Below are 16,425 nucleotides of genomic sequence, written 5' to 3'. Positions count from 1 at the left end.
TTGACCAATCTCTGTGTCTACCTGTCTACCCAGCGGTGACTAGTGACTCTTCCATGGATATGTACAAATCACCGACCATTCGGGTGTCATTAAACATGTCAAAAGGCCAAGGAAGCGACCTCTATCTCGTCTGTTCTATAAAGAAGTCTGAAAATACTTATTGAGATTTGCGAGAATATTCGCAAGTGTTTGTCCATCCCTAATAATGTCTAGTTCCCGGGAAATGGTGTGAGGAATATAAGGACCAAGGCGAGCTTATTGTGTCGTCCGTCGTCCATCCGTCCGTCCGTTGATCATTTTACAAAAACGTCTTATTAATTACTGATCGAAATTTAATCTAATTTGAAGTGGTGGGGATTTAAAAAAAATTACAAATGGTGCGTCTGACCCAGATATCAACACAGCCATGTTGTAAAAAGGCCCCTAGGGCTTCCCCCACATCTAGGAACGTACCGATGGGTTCTTGGTTACATATTTGAAACGGTTAAGATCCCCAACCCATAACCATACAAAACATCGCCAGGCAGCAAGGCATGAACACAACCCTGATGTAAGAAATAGGCCCCGGGATATTTCTCAACCAATGGGACTTAATTTCGTTGTTTTTTTTTATTTATTTGAAATCGTAGAGATCCCAACCCCATAATTATATCTACATTGCCTGGCATCAAGGGTTTAACACAATCCTTGTGTAGAAATAAATCAGATGGTCTGTGTTATGATATATCAGGTAGGTGTTGGTTTGTATATTGTCTGTTAGGATATATCAGGTAGATGTTGGATTGTATATTGTCTGTGTTAGGATATATCAGGTAGATGTTGGTTTGTATATTGTCTGTGTTAGGATATATCAGGTAGATGTTGGTTTGTATATTGTCTGTGTTAGGATATATCAGGTAGATGTTGGTTTGTATATTGTCTGTGTTATGATATATCAGGTAGATGTTGGTTTGTATATTGTCTGTGTTAGGATATATCAGGTAGATGTTGGTTTGTATATTGTCTGTGTTAGGGTATATCAGGTAGATGTTGGTTTGTATATTGTCTGTTAGGATATATCAGGTAGATGTTGGTTTGTATATTGTCTGTGTTAGGATATATCAGGTAGATGTTGGTTTGTATATTGTCTGTGTTAGGATATATCAGGTAGATGTTGGTTTGTATATTGTCTGTTAGGATATATCAGGTAGATGTTGGTTTGTATATTGTCTGTGTTAGGATATATCAGGTAGATGTTGGTTTGTATATTGTCTGTGTTAGGATATATCAGAAAGATGTTGGTTTGTATATTGTCTGTTAGGATATATCAGGTAGATGTTGGTTTGTATATTGTCTGTGTTAGGATATATCAGGTAGATGTTGGTTTGTATATTGTCTGTGTTAGGATATATCAGGTAGATGTTGGTTTGTATATTGTCTGTGTTAGGATATATCAGGAAGATGTTGGTTTGTATATTGTCTGTTAGGATATATCAGGTAGATGTTGGTTTGTATATTGTCTGTGTTAGGATATATCAGGTAGATGTTGGTTTGTATATTGTCTGTGTTAGGGTATATCAGGTAGATGTTGGTTTGTATATTGTCTGTTAGGATATATCAGGTAGATGTTGGTTTGTATATTGTCTGTGTTAGGATATATCAGGTAGATGTTGGTTTGTATATTGTCTGTGTTAGGATATATCAGGTAGATGTTGGTTTGTATATTGTCTGTTAGGATATATCAGGTAGATGTTGGTTTGTATATTGTCTGTGTTAGGATATATCAGGTAGATGTTGGTTTGTATATTGTCTGTGTTAGGATATATCAGAAAGATGTTGGTTTGTATATTGTCTGTTAGGATATATCAGGTAGATGTTGGTTTGTATATTGTCTGTGTTAGGATATATCAGGTAGATGTTGGTTTGTATATTGTCTGTGTTAGGATATATCAGGTAGATGTTGGTTTGTATATTGTCTGTGTTAGGATATATCAGGAAGATGTTGGTTTGTATATTGTCTGTGTTAGGATATATCAGGTAGATGTTGGTTTGTATATTGTCTGTGTTAGGATATATCAGGTAGATGTTGGTTTGTATATTGTCTGTTAGGATATATGAGGTAAATGTTGGTTTGTATATTGTCTGTGTTATGATATATCAGGTAGATGTTGGTTTGTATATTGTCTGTCAGGATATATCAGGTAGATGTTGGTTTGTATATTGTCTGTGTTATGATATATCAGGTAGACGTTGGTTTGTATATTGTCTGTGTTAGGATATATCAGGTAGATGTTGGTTTGTAAATTGTCTGTGTTAGGATATATCAGGTAGATGTTGGTTTGTATATTGTCTGTGTTAGGATATATCAGGTAGACGTTGGTTTGTATATTGTCTGTGTTATGATATATCAGGTAGATGTTGGTTTGTATATTGTCTGTGTTAGGATATATCAGGTAGATGTTGGTTTGTATATTGTCTGTGTTAGGATATATATCAGGTAGATGTTGGTTTGTATATTGTCTGTGTTAGGATATATCAGGTAGATGTTGGTTTGTATATTGTCTGTGTTAGGATATATCAGGTAGATGTTGGTTTGTATATTGTCTGTGTTAGGATATATCAGGTAGATGTTGGTTTGTATATTGTCTGTGTTAGGATATATCAGGTAGATGTTGGTTTATATATTGTCTGTGTTAGGATATATCAGGTAGATGTTGGTTTGTATATTGTCTGTGTTATGATATATCAGGTAGATGTTGGTTTTTATATTGTCTGTGTTAGGATATATCAGGTAGATGTTGGTTTATATATATTGTCTGTGTTAGGATATATCAGGTAGATGTTGGTTTGTATATTGTCTGTGTTATAAGGTGGCCGTTTAGAGATCGCGAGGTTACGAGGCGTGGCGAGATTACGAGGTGGCCGATCTCGCGACCTCGACTTTAGGTCGAGATTGCGAGGTCGCGATATTACGAGGTGGCCCTGACCGGCCACCATATTGTTAGGATATAGCATTACACAGCAGGTACGTCATAGTTGATGCAAGTACGGTTGCACTTGGATAAATATACGTGTACACGTCATCGTTGATGCTAGTCCTGTCGGACTTGGAGGAATATACTTGTACACGTCATAGTTGATGCTAGTGCTGTCGGACTTTGAGGAATATACTTGTACACGTCATAGTTGAGGCTAGTCCTGTTGGACTTGGATGAGTACTTGTACACGTCATTGTTGATGGTAGTCTTGTCGGACTCGGAGGAGTACTTGTACAAGAAAAAAACGGACAAAGTCATGTAGTTTGCAATGTCAGTCGTACCTTGCCAAATGTCGAAAGGAGATACAAATTTTGCTTTCGGAAACAGAAAAAGAGGCTCCTGCTTTTAATCAACAACGTTGAGCAATGAGGTTACAACTTTACATATACAAGGTTCGGCATATTCCGGGAACTGAGAACATCACAGGGTCCTTATCGAGGTTAATGGGGAAAGATCGGACACAACAACCGGAACACATTTTATTTGACGCAGAATCAAGTTACGTAAAACCTATTCAGATCGCAGCTAAATAAATCGTCAAGTGGACGGCGGTTAACAATTACTTCTCAAAAAGTCCAACATCACACCTTGGTATATACTGGTCATAGTCGGTGTCGTCCGGATTGTTTCATTATTATCAGGCTGATGTTACAGGCGCGTACAATACATATGTCGGGAATTGGTGCTTAATCTCTGTAGACTCGATTCCGACTTTTATTAACGAAAATGGGAACACCTCGTCAGATATCGAATGAATGTAACATGTAATCACTGTATGAAGGGGAATCAGGTACGTTACAACGTAGAAATGGTAAATTCATTATAGAGAAACTCGACTTAGTGGAAAATTTTATACTAGATTTTCCTTTGTAAGTGTGTTGCCATTATTTCACACAACTTTTGTTTAAACTGGAAAGAACATTTATACCACAAGTATACCAAAACAAAAACATAATACATCTACTGGGTAATGATTTTTATACAAATTTTAATTGGATATAAATTGTAGTAAACAGAGCTCACTGCTTGCTATGCTAGGTTTTTATCACCAATACTGTGAATGTGTTTGATACTGAGGCACTCCACCTTATAAAAGGGTTATACTCTACACAGATATTATATACGTATGATTACCTGTCATACATTGTCCACATGATATGAATTTTAAGAAACAAATACTGCATCACACCAATTCCGTGAATGTTATACTTGAGATAAGATTAACATTCCACGGTACACTGACTTTGTGAGTGTTATACCTGAGTTTAACATTCCACGGTACACTGACTTTGTGAGTGTTATACTTGAGATTAACATTCCACGGTACACTGACTTTGTGAGTGTTATACCTGAGTTTAACATTCCACGGTACACTGACTTTGTGAGTGTTATACTTGAGATTAACATTCCACGGTACACTGACTTTGTGAGTGTTATACTTGAGTTTAACATTCCACGGTACACTGACTTTGTGAGTGTTATACCTGATTTTAACATTCCACGGTACACTGACTTTGTGAGTGTTATACTTGAGATAACATTCCACGGTACACTGACTTTGTGAGTGTTATACTTGAGATTAACATTCCACGGTACACTGACTTTGTGAGTGTTAAACTTGAGATTAACATTCCACGGTACACTGACTTTGTGAGTGTTATACCTGAGTTTAACATTCAACGGTACACTGACTTTGTGAGTGTTATACTTGAGATTGACATTCCACGGTACACTGACTTTGTGAGTGTTATACCTGAGTTTAACATTCCACGGTACACTGACTTTGTGAGTGTTATACTTGAGATTAACATTCCACGGTACACTGACTTTGTGAGTGTTATACTTGAGATAACATTCCACGGTACACTGACTTTGTGAGTGTTATACCTGAGTTTAACATTCCACGGTACACTGACTTTGTGAGTGTTGAATGCAGCAACATTTCTTTGAGTTAAGGTAGACACACTCGTCCAGTAGTAATATCGTATGGTGCTCGTTTGTAACCTTCCAATAACAGTATCCACACGTGTATTGTGTTTGACGACGGAACAGATTATAAAAAGGACGTCCCACTGTATCTGTTTTGATGTATCCATTGGACCAGCCAAACAGTCTCCCAGCAACACGAGGATTGCAACTGCAATTATTATTCTTGGAATCATCGTATTAAATCCTAAAATGAATAAATAGATAAACAAAATAAAATAGAACAATGAAATGTTCTTAAAAAATAAATGCCTTGCTTGTAAAAGTGTATTTTAAGTGTAAAAGGATGTTTTAAATGTCTGGTTTAAGACTCTCACTGCAAGCAATATATACAAAACAAACATTCTTGAAAATCCAATACGGTTTAACGGTGAAATCAAAATAGATAAAAAAAAAAAGGAATTTTTTCAATAATTGTTAAGTGCTAATAACAGACAGATGAAACCCAGCAGCTAAGTTCAAAACGCAATTTAATGATATATACGAAACTAAGCAAGTTACAGCCATAATTCTTAATTAAATTAAAGTTGAGTCATCCTTTCCTATCCGTTTCTCCAGAATTAAGAATGCTTATGAATCCTACAGTTCACAGTTCCAGGAATTAATAATCCAACATAATTAATATAGCTCTCCTTGACAATTGTAAACCAGTTCTGAATACCAATTTGCCTCTCCTGGTATTTATACAATATTGCCAAATCTTACAAGTACATTCTACAATCAACTCTTTTCTAGAATTCTCTAACACACATCTAACACCACGTGTCAATAAACACTTGTAAACAAAATATTATGACATATCTCTCTACAAAAAGATTCAAGAAAATTCTATTTACATATAAGGTTGAAAGAGTCTTATATTTTTTATAAGAGTAGTCTCCCTTTGACCACTGGTATATGTAACATAATTATACTTTATTCGTAACATCATCAAAACAGATAAATCTCTACAGTTTTAATCTTTGAAAAAAAATAACATTTGTATTGATTTTTTTTAACTATCAGAGTATAAAACCACCATCTATCAATTTATAGGGAAAACCTCACGTGAGATCCAGCTTATCTCGTGAGATCCAGCTTATCTCGTGAGATCTAGCTAATCTCGTGAGACCTAGCTAATCTCATGATATCCAGGTAATTTCGCGAGACCTAGCTCATCACGTGATTTCCAACTCATCTCGTGAGACCTAGCTCACTTTGTGAGATCGAGTTCATCTCGTAATATCTTGTTTATCTCGTGATATTTAGTTCACTTCTTAAGATCTTAATTGTTCATCTCTTGAGATCTAGTTCATCACGCTATATCTAGTTCATCTCGTGATATCTAGTTCATCTCGTGATATCTAGTTCATCTCGTGATATCTAGTTCATCTCGTGATATCTTGTTCATCTCGTGATATCTAGTTCATCTCGTGATATCTAGTTCATCTCGTGATATCTTGTTCATCTCGTGATATCTTGTTCATCTCGTGATATCTAGTCATTTCGTGATATCTTGTTCATCTCGTGATATCTAGTTCATCTCGTGATATCTTGTTCATCTCGTGATATCTAGTTCATCTTGTGATATCTAGTTCATCGCGTTAGATCTAGTTCATCTCGTGTCAATAAACACTTGTAAATATTATATGATGGTGTTACACTGTGATGTGGGGATGGTGTTACACTGTGATGTGTGATGGTGTTACACTGTGATGTGGGATGGTGTTACAATGTGATGTGTGATGGTGTTACACTGTGATGTATGATGGTGTTACACTGTGAATTGGGGATGGTGTTACACTGTGATGTGTGATGATGTTACACTGTGATGTGTGATGGTGTTACACTGTGATGTGTGATGGTGTTACACTGTGATGTGGGATGGTGTTACACTGTGATGTGGGATGGTGTTACACTGTGATGTGTGATGGTGTTACACTGTGATGTGTGATGGTGTTACACTGTGATGTGTGAAAGGTTATAGTTCAAGCTTAAAGGATCAAAGATAACATTTGACTAATACAGTTGTGTTTGTTTTCTTTCTTTTTTTTCTTCTGTTTTTTTGTATGAAAATTTTTGAAAATATATTTTGCGTATTCATTAATCCTAAATCTGTATAAGTTTTGTTATTTCATGCTGATATGAAGGTAAATTGCTAACTTTAGGAAATACGCTACTTTTATTGTTCTTCTTTACATTGTGAGATGCAGAAAATCTCTCCCCATTTTTGTTCTCGATATATCGAAACGATCTGGAAGATTTGTTTAATGAATGACATCATTATATCGATACTCTCTTCCAAGAACGCCATGGGCATATTTGTTAAATTATTTATTCTGCTATATGCAGATGACAAAATTGTTATTTCAGAAACTGCAGAAGGTCTTCAGAAAGCTTTTCGTGAATTCAAAATATATTGTGACCTTTGGAAACTTAAGATTAATCTAAATAAAAGAAAAAGTAATGTACAAAATGTTCGTTTTACTCTCTTTGATGAAGTATTAGATACCCAGGACAGTTATTCATTCATAGGACTGCTGTTTAATTATAATGGCGTAAAGCGAGATAAAAACTTGCCGAGCGGGCACAGAAAGTAATGTATACATTATACAGAAAAAAATAGAAATATTATATTACCAATAGACCTTCAGTTGAAATTGTTTGATGGTTTAATCTCTCCCATACTTTTATACTCGTCAGAGATTTGGGGGTTTGAAAATGCTAAGGTGTGTGAGAAGTTGCATGTACAATTCTGTTGTTTTTTTAGATGTCCGTAGTTCCACAGAAAATATTATGGTATATGGAGAAAAGGGTAGATATCCACTAAATATTGAAATTAAGTCCAGAATGATAATGTTCTGGTATAAATTAATTACAGGTGAAAATATGTTATCAAGTTAATATACTTAATAGTTCATGATTAAGTTACGTTTGGTTACATCAAAATATCTGCACTATGAATAAAAATTACCTCAAATTGCGTTTAAATACCATCCTGCAAGATTAATTGATACAACAGTGGTATGCTGATATTGATCAAGCCTCCCGTGGTAAAACATATACAGTATTTAAACATCAGTTCTAGACTGAAAAATATGTAACTATGCTTAAACAAAAAAGATAGAATAACAATATGTAAATTCAGAACCAGTAATATGTTTCTTCTAGTAGAGACAGGGCGATGGACCGGAACGTCTCGTGAAAATAGGATTTGTCCGCTATGTTTTACTGGGGTTGGATGCGAGTATCATTATTAGCTCACCTGGTCCGAAGGACCAAGGTGGGCTTATGCCATACCATGGCGCCCGTCGTCCGTCCGTCGTCCGTCCGTCCGTCAACAATTGACTTATTTGACTTCTTCTTCATAACCGCTGATCGGAATTTGAACAAATTTGGTCAGAAGCATCCCTATGGGTAGGGGACTCAAAATTGTACAAATGATGGGGCTGACCCCCTGGGGGCCTCTGGGGCGGGGTCAAAAGGGGTCAATTTGGCGCTATTGAAATAAACGATTTCTTCTCTGAAACCAAGCAATGGCTATTGCTCATATTTGCCTGGTAGCATCATTATGGGGTGGAGATTCAAAATTTTACAAATGATGGAGCTGACCCCCCAGGGGCCTGAGGGGCGGGGCCAAATATGGTCAATCGGGCTATATTCATATAATTGACTTCTTCTCTGGAACCAAGCAATGCATATCTCTCATATTTTACTGGTAGCATCACCTTGGGGTAGGAATTTGAAATTGTACAAATGATGGGGCCGACCCCCCTGGGGGCTGAGGGGCGGGGCCAAAAGGGGTCAGTTTTGCAGAATTTATATAAACGACTTCTGCTCTGAAACTAAGCAATGGATATCGCTCATATTGGCCTGGTAGCATCCCTATGGGGTGGGGATTCAAAATTTTACAAATGGTGGGGCTGACCCCCCCAGGGGCCTGAGGGGCGGGGCCAAAATTGGTCAATTTGTTTAAACAACTTCTCTGAAACTAAGCAATGGCTATTACTCACATTTGTATGGTAGCATGGTTATGGGGTGGGGATTCAAAATTGTAAAAATGTTGTGATTGACCCGGGCCGCCAGGGGGCTGAGGGGTGGGGCCAAAATGGGTCAATTTGGCTAAATTGATTTAAACAACTTATTTTCTGAAACTTAACAATGGTTTGACTGGTAGCATCCTATTGGGTGTAGGGATTCAAAATCGCATAAAGGAAGGAGCTGACCCCCCAGGGGGCAGCGGGCAGGGTCAAAAGGGGTCTATCGGTCTAAACAAGATCTTCTCTGAAACTAAGCATGGATATCACTCACATTTATGCGGTCGCGCCAAATGTCAATTTCATTTCATGGATTAATGCTCTTTTTGGCATTTTTAGTATTAAAATAAAACCAATGTACATGTACCCATATAAAATGCTTATGATATATATTGACATAGCAATACCAGCGACAAATATTCTTAAGCATCATTCTTGTTTCATATCTCATAAAACCAGGTGAGCGATACAGGCCCTCTGGGCCTCTTGTTTATTTTTATGCTCAAATATATATCCAAGTCAAATTCGTAAAAAGCACATACCTACTTATTATACATATAACCCATCTATTCATGAATTGAAAGTATTATTATCAGTTTGCAATATCAGATTATTATCAAATCTATCTATGTTCATCCAATTACTAGAAACACGTGTATATTGTAAAAATATTGAAATGATATGTTTTGAAACATAAATGTTATAAAAAACACTATTGTATGGTTAAATATACCATCCTGTATTAACTTAAGTTTTGTAAATTATTAGCCAACATGGAACAAAAAATAGTACTCCTAATTACATGTACATGTATATGGTACATCTCCACTTAAAATTTCAGTAAAAACAAGAGTAATATCATATTGGTCACAGTTGACTCATTCTAAATTAAGTAAAGTTAATATTAAACTGTATAAACTTATTTGTTACTGTCATCATTTTGATGACAAACCTGTTCCATACATGTACATAAGGTTTGTTGAAAGTATTTTAAATGAATGTGGGATGAGTTACTTATAGGATATACAATATTCGTCTGAATGTAGTCCTGTATGGCTAAAACATTTTATTAAGTTAAGACTTTATGACCAGTACTTACAGAAATGGCAGAGTGATGTACACAATTCATCAAAGGCTATATGTTATAGAATGTTTAAGGATAACTAATTTTGAAAATTATTTAGATATTTTAACTGACAAAGATAGAATCAGTTTTGGTAAATTTCGTAAAACTAATCATAAATTTATTTTTGAAACTGGCAGATGTCACCAGATTGAGTATAAGGAAAGAAAAATGTCCACATTGTAACGGTTAACAAATTGGTGAGGAATTTCATGCTTGAATGTACAGCATTATATAGTGTTCATAGAATTTTATATATAGACAAATACTGTTGGTCAAGACCAAATGTTATTAAGTTTAACGAACTCATGAATATAACTAATGTTAAAAAACTAATGAAAATGTGTACTTTTGTCAGAATAAATAATAACATCATCTGTCCTCCTTGATTAAAATGTAAATGTTTTGTTGTGAAACAGTGCCATGTATCAACTACGAGCACTACTATAATTGTATATATTATATTGTAAATATGTTTTTTTTCTATACATCATGTCAGTATGTGAAAAGAGAATAAAATAAATTTGAATACATCGTGTCATTCCTTCATGTTGTCATCGGGGTCAAAATTTGTAAAGCTTGCTTTATAGTTATTTCGGTTACATGCTTAATCAAAAATTGAAATACAGTAGAAAAGACGTGGTTTTTCAAAACTTACCAGAATCTTCGTCGCAGATCCGTTACGGCTCAATGGTGATCTGTCCAAGGCTGCATGGATTTTCGAATCGTATTTCCATAGGCCATTGGTTACATACTGTTCTCTACATGCCTAAAGGCAGCCTGCGGTACTTTGGATTTAATTTTGTGATTAAGTTAATTAAGCCAACAACTCGTGAGTGGTGTATATCTTTCATATCTGTAAATAAAAAAAAAAAAAAAAATTTTTTAATGGGAAAAATTGGTGGGGTTTCCCCGAAAAAGCATTTTATGGTTCTGAATTTTTTTTTCTACTTGGGCAAAAAAAAGGGAAAAATTTTAAAAAGAAATTTCCTTTTTAAAAAAAAAAAAAATTTGTACTTTTTTTAAAACTTTTCTCCTTTAAAAAAAAAATAAAGTTTTTAACTCCGGAACCCCCCCTTTTGTTATTTTTTGAAAAATTTTTTTTTCAACCGGGGCCTTTTTTTAAAAAAAATTAAATTTGTTCTTCCCCTTTTTCTCGGGGGAAATTTAAACTTTTTTTTTTTTGGGAATTTAACCAAAATTTTAAATGTGAAAAAAAAAATTTTTAAACTTACCCAAAAACCGGAATTCTTTAAACCTTTTTTCCAACCAGGTTTTGAATGTTTTTTACTTTTTTAACTTTTCCTCAAAACCCCCCGGACTTTTGGGTTTTTTTAAAATTTTTGCCCCCGGGGGGGTTTTTTTTTTTTTTTCCATTAAATAACAGAATCCAAAAGCGCCATTTCCTTTCACCCCTCCCATGGGCCCCCTTTTCTTTCCGCCTTCCGTAGGGTTTTTTTTTTTTTTAAAAAAGGACAGGGAAGGTGGGGGGGGGCCGGGGGTTTCCAAAAAAAAGCGCCAACAGGTTTGGGACCCTTTGTCTAGGTATGCTGACGGGTGTTCGGCAGTTTTCCCTGCCGGAAAATTTTGGGGTTTTAAAAATTTAAAATCTTTTTGAAAAATTAAATGTTTTTTTTCGTGTTCCCGGGGACCTCACCCGGCTCCCCGGGGAGGGGCCCTTTTACCCGGGGTTTAAAAAAAAAGGAGTTAAACCTTTTCTTTTTTTTTCCCTTTTTTCTTTTTCGTTTCAAATTTTTATAAGGGCAAATTTTTTAAAAAAAAATTTTTAAATTTTTTTTAAATTTTTAAAAATTTAAAACGCCCCCCTTTTAACCTTATTCGAAAAATTTTTAAAAAAAAAAAGGAAAATTTTTTCAAATTTTTTTCCCTTTTTTTTAAATTTTAAAATTTTTATTTCGGGAACGAAAAAAAATTTTTTCGCTTAACCTTTTATTTAATTTAAGTTCAAAATCCCTTTTGGGCCCCCCTTTTCAAAAAACCCCCCTTTCCTTTTAAAAAATTTCCCTTTAAAACCAAAAAAATTTGATTTATTTTTTCGTTTTTTAAAAATAAAAAAATTTTTTTCTTCCTTAAATTTTTTTTTTAAAAATTATTAAAAATTTTTTCGTTTAAAAAAAAATAAAAACAGTTTCCATAATACAAATTTTACGTTATATTTTTAAATATTTAAAAATTTTAAAGTTTTTTTAAAACTAAATTTTTAAAAAAAATTTGTTAAAAAACCCTTTTAAAAATAAAAATTTCATTTAACAGTAAACCTTAAAATTTTTTTTTTAACCTTTTTAAAAATCAAATAAACCTTTTTTTTAAGTTTGTTTCCCTTAAGGTTAAATTACTATTGTTTTTTAACCTTTTTACATATTGTTAAATTTAACATTTTTCTTTTTTTTAAAAATTAAACGGGTTATTCGGTTTTAAAATTTAAAAAATTTAAAAATTTTTTTTTAATTTAAACTTATTATTTTAAAGTTAAAAAAATACTTTTTTACAAAAATATTTTTTTTATAATTTTTACACTTAAATTTAAAAAAACCCCCCCTTTTACCCTTTTAATTTACATTATTTAAAAATTAAAAGTTTCTACTATTTTACAAATGTTAAAATTTATAAAGTATTGTTTTAAAAAGTTTTGGTTAAATTTAAACATAAGGGTTGCATGTTAAACCGGGTTTTTTACTTTTGTGTTAAAAGGTAAATATATTTTTTAAAAATAGAAAATGTTACTAAATTATTTTACCATAGTTAAACTGTTTTTTATTGGGGGAAAAGTTAAACGGGGTTTTTTTAATATTAAAGTTTAAAAATTTGTTAACATTAAAAATGTATTTTTTTAAAAATTTTTTCCCTGGGTTTTCTATGGGTTTAAATTAAAGTGTTTTTATTTTTACCCCAGTTTAATTTTTTCTATTGTAAACTTTTAAAATTTTAATATGATTTGGGGAACAAGGGGTTTTCTTAATGTTTAAAGTTAATTTAAAAAAATTTTTTACATATTAAAATTTTTACTACTATTGTTAATTAACTGTCGAAATTTTTTTTTATTTTTTTTAACCTTTAATTTGGGGTTTTCAGTTAACACGTTTTCTAAAAAAATTTAAAAAAGGGGTTTTTTTTTTTATTTTACATTGGGGAAATTTTGGGGGGGGAAAATTTGGTTGGGGACACAGTTAAAAGGGGGGGGGGAAGGGGGGGGGGAAAAAGGGGGTTTTTAATGTTTTAAACCGGTTTCTTACCCTTTGAAAAAGTTTAAACGTGAAACGGTATTTTACAAGTCGGGGTAAAAAAAGGGTTTTAATAGGGAAAATTTTAATTTTTACAGAAAAAATGGGAACAGGGGGGTTTTGTTTTTTTTATCTTTGGGTTTTGGGTTTTAACCGTTAAAAGGGACTTTTTATTGTTTTACTATTAACACTGTTTTTAACTTTTTTTGTAACCTGTTAAAACCCGGTTTTTAAAATTTAAAAACGTGTTTTTGGGAAAGGTTAAAGGGAAAGGTTGTTTACACTTTAACACTGTTACGGGGTTTTTTTAAAATTTAAAATTTTTGTTTTTTTACACAGTTAAACGTGTTCACTGATTTTTACACAGTTAAAGGGACTAACCCTGATTGTTACAAAATTAAATTTTTACGTGATTTTACTAGTTAACACTTTACTATACGTGATTTTTACACTAGTTAAAGTTTACTAAGGTGTTTTAAAAACCGGGTTCAGGGTTTTTTGTTTTGTTTACTTCCTTTTTTACTTTAAAATTTTAACTATTGCATGTTAAAATGTTTAAGTAGTTACATATTAAACCGTTTAACGTGATTTTACACTAGTTAACCGTGTTTCTACGTGATTTTTACACTATTTAAAAGTGTTTATACGTGTTTTTACATTTGCACGGTTCAACTTTTTCCGTTAAATGTTACTAAAGTGGTTTTACACTTTAAAATTTTTCTTGGGGTGTTTTCACTGTAACAGTGGTATGGTTTTAAATTTTAAAAACCCTTAAGTTGGTTGAAAAAAATTAACCGTGTTTAATTTTTGTTAACAGTGTTCAGGTTTAAAAAAAAAACGTGTAAATTAAATTGTTTAGTTAACCTTGTGTCGTGATTTTTCAAAACTGAACACGAAATTGGATGTTTGTTAAAACTGTTTTTAAAAGTGTTTTTAAAAACACGTGTTTAACGGGGGCAAATTCCGGGGGGTTTTTTTGGGATTTTAACTAGTTAGCACGTGTTATTTTTAAATGTTAACATTTTAAAAGGTTGTTACCTATTAAAGTTTTTTTATTTTTTTACTTTTACGGTTTTTCGGATTTTTACACTGTTAAATTTTTTAACTTTTTTCATGTTTGGGGGAAAAGGGGTTACCATTAACACGTGTTATTACGTGTTGTTTAAAAGTTAAAGGTTTTTTTTTTACCTTTTTTAAAGGGTTTTTTTTTACACGTTTTAGGTTTTTCCCAGTTAACATGTTCAGGAGTTAAATTTGGGTTTAAAAGTTACAGTAAATTGTTTTTAAGGATTGTTACATTTTTAAAGGGGGAAACGTGGTTACTGTTTAAAAGGGAAAAACGTTTTTCCCCCTGTTATCCGGGTGGGGACCTGTTAAAATTTTTTTGGACACGGCAGTTTAACGGGGTTTTTACACTTATTTTTTCTAGTAGGGAAATAGTTTAAAATTAAAATTTTTTTAAAGGGAATTTTGGACATTTTGTTACACTAGTTAAATTTTTCCAAAAATTTAAAAAGGTTAAATGGGGGTTTTAATGGGTTTTAAAATTTTTAAATGGAGGGGAAAGGGTTTTTTTTAAAATGTAACCTTTTAAAATTTTTACTATTCGGGTTTTAAAAGTTTAAACGGAAAACGGATTGTTAAAAGTTAACCGTGTTACTTTGGTTGGGTTTCAAATTAAAATGTAATTTTTTGGGTTTTTTTACGTGAATGTTTTTTAAACGTTTAAAGGTTTCTACGGTTGATGTCCGTTAAACTGGGGAAAAAAGTTGGAAACTGGTTTTAAAAAATTGCCCGGACTAGGTTTTTTTACACTATTAACACATGTGGTAAAATAAACGTGGTGATTGAACCCAGTTTTTTTGTTTCTATACGTGATTGTTTTGGGAAAAAAATACGGGTTTTTACCCTGGGTTAAATTACTTTTCGTGTTACACTATTCACTTTACTTTTTTTTTCAAGTTAACCGGGACTAAGATTGTTCACTTTAACACGTGTTCACGTGATTGTTACTGTTTAAAGGGTTTAATAAAGTGTTTTAGTTAAAATTTTTAAAATTATTTTTTTCAAGTTAAACGGGTAGCCGTGATTGTTTCACTAGTTACACGTGTTACTACGTGATTTTTACACTAGTTAAACAGGGTTACAAAGTGATTGTTTCACAGTTAAAAGTTTTCTACTTTTTTCACTATTAAATTTTTTGTTTTTAAATTAAAATTTTTTAAATGATTGTTAACTGTTAAATGGTTTACTTTTTTTTCACTTTTAAATTTTTTCTTTTTAATTTTTACAAGGGTTTTAATGTTAAAAGGGTTTTTGAAGTATTTTTTATTTAATGTTTTTGGTTTTTCCGTTAAATTTTTTTAAAAGTTTATTTTTGTTAAAGGTTAAAAATTTTTAATTTTTCCGTTTTTTAATTTTTACCTGTTTAAAACTGTTATACGTGTTTTTTTAAATTTTAACGTGATTTTACACTGTTAAACGTTTACACGTGTTTTGGTTAACAGGTCTATACATTTTTTAAAAAGTTAAGTGTTGTTATTTAAATTTAAGTATTTTAAATTTTTCACGGGGTTTTTTTTAATGTTTTAAAGGAAATTTTACATTTTTACTTTTTTGGGTTTTCCAAAATTTTTTCCGGGGGTTTCAGTAAAATTTTTGGTTTTTAAATTTAAAAGTGTTAATTTTTACACTAGTTAAACCGTTTACTAACGTGTTTTTTAAATAGTTTTTTTATTTTTGTTACAATTAACACTTTCTTTTTCCCAAATTTTCCATTTTATAAATTTTACACTAGTTTTAAAACTTTTTACTTTTTCCTAGTTAACCGGGGGAAAAATTTTTCCCCCCAAAAAAATTTTTACCTTTTTTCACTTTTTTTTAAAAAACTAGTTAACACGGGGTTTCTAATTTTTTTTTTACTTTTAAAAGTTTAACGGATTGTTACCAGTTAAAGTTTTTAAAGTTAATTTAAAATGTTTGTTTTAATGTTTTTATTAAAGGGGGTTTTTCACTGTTTCCTTTTTTAATTTTTTAAAAGG

This window comes from Pecten maximus, chromosome 13 (assembly GCF_902652985.1).
Source record: "Pecten maximus chromosome 13, xPecMax1.1, whole genome shotgun sequence".
Classification (NCBI taxonomy): Eukaryota; Metazoa; Mollusca; class Bivalvia; order Pectinida; family Pectinidae; genus Pecten; species Pecten maximus.
The sequence above is the reverse complement of the archived record's forward strand: the minus strand, read 5'-3'. Positions refer to the sequence as shown.